Source organism: Equus przewalskii, unplaced genomic scaffold (genome assembly GCF_037783145.1).
Source record: "Equus przewalskii isolate Varuska unplaced genomic scaffold, EquPr2 contig_6335, whole genome shotgun sequence".
Lineage (NCBI taxonomy): Eukaryota > Metazoa > Chordata > Mammalia > Perissodactyla > Equidae > Equus > Equus przewalskii.
This window is the reverse complement of record NW_027227860.1, coordinates 450,583-452,233: the sequence shown is the minus strand read 5'-3', so window position 1 is coordinate 452,233 and position 1,651 is coordinate 450,583. Positions and strand designations below refer to the sequence as shown.

Sequence of the window (1,651 nt, the reverse complement as noted above, 5' to 3'; positions counted from 1 at the left end):
AAAATTTCGATTTAATTTTCAGTTTCCTTAGTGAACTGATTAATTAATTCTCTTAGATTTCAAATTCAAAATGATCTCACAGAAGTTTAATAACACAACAAATCTTGTTAAATCAAGCCAACCTATGGCCACTTTTGGGAAGTTCAGCCAGTTATGAAAAGTAAGATTGTTATCACAACACAGCCATACAGTGGATCAGTGACCATGGGCATGTGGCGAGGGCAGGAAGATAATGGTTGATATCTCTTGTATAGTTTTTTCCAAGTTGGTTCAGAAAGTTAGTAGGACTAAAGCAGAGGTGTAATACAATAGTGCTTGAGAGTGTTTAGAATATATGTTCTGCATTGGGCTTTGGTTTCTCCTTCTAACTGAATCCAAATTATATTTATATATATGTATCATAATATCACATATAACATGATGGCTGGGGAAGCTAAGGATCAAACATCTTTAGGGTTAAGAATTCTTAGGACTCGCTTCTGGATCTGCTTTGTCCTGATCCCATAGATAATAGGGTTGAGTGCAGGTGGAACAAACAGAGAGAGTTTGGCCAGAAATATATGAATATAGCCAGAATGTGGTGACCAAAGTGGTGGGTCAGAAAAAAGAAAAGTACTGAGATGCAGAAGATGAGCATGACACAGACATGGAAGCCACAGGTGTTGAGAGCCTTGAATCAGGTATTCCATGATGGTAAATGGAACACTGTGTGGAGTATCTTCACATAGGAGAAAGCAATTACAATAAGGTCAATGAACCCCACAGAAAAGGCAACCATCCCAAACAAATTATTGGCCTTGATACTGGCCCTGGAGAGACAGGCAATGCTCATGTGCTTGCAGTGGGTGTGGAGGATGATATGGGCACCACAGAATGACAACAACAAGATGAGAAACACAAAAGGGATAACGAAGATTAAAAATCTCACTATGATGACTATATCTAGAATGGCCACCACCTTGTTGGTGAGGATCATGGTATATCTCAGGGGATAGCAGATGGCAACATAGTGGTCTATGGCCATGACTGTCAGGACTCCAGACTCCAGGCCTGTGCAAAGATGAATCATAAACATCTGTGCAAGGAAGTTATCAAAAAATATTTCCTTGAAATTGAGCTAGAAGATGCCCAGCATCTTGGGGATAGCGGCAGTGGACAGGCTTAAGTCAGTTCAGACCAACAATGCCAGAAGGAAAACATGGGGGGGGGTGGAGACTAGGCTCAGACAGAATTATAAAGAGGATTATAATGTTCCTCAGGAGCATAATCAGATACACAGCACAGTAGGAGAAACCAATCCAGATGTGGAAATTTCCTGGGCCTGGAATCCCCAAAAGGACAAAAGAGGAAAGATGGAATTGAGCAGTGTTTGATGGGACATCTTCATGATTGTTGGCCAATTTTTCCATACTGTGTTAAGACTCTCATCTCATTCATGCCATTATTTCAGGTCATGGAGAGACATAGCATCAATTCTCTGCCTTAATACTCAGCAGAAGACCCTGGGGTAGAAAGTGATAAAAGATTTTAAAAGCCTCCAAATACAGAACATGGCAGATTCTTTATATCTTGTTTTTCTTTTTTCTTTTTTTTTGAGGAAGATTAGCCCTGAGCTAACTACTGCCAGTCCTCCTCTTTTTGCTGAGGAAGC

At 40.3% G+C, this 1,651-nt stretch overlaps 1 pseudogene; it reads right to left on the bottom strand.

Annotated features, from left to right (window-relative positions):
- Window positions 1–440: 440 nt before the first annotated feature.
- LOC103555742 (olfactory receptor 52E5-like) lies at window positions 441–1,409 on the bottom strand (annotated as a pseudogene).
- Between the last annotated feature and the right edge of the window lie 242 nt (window positions 1,410–1,651).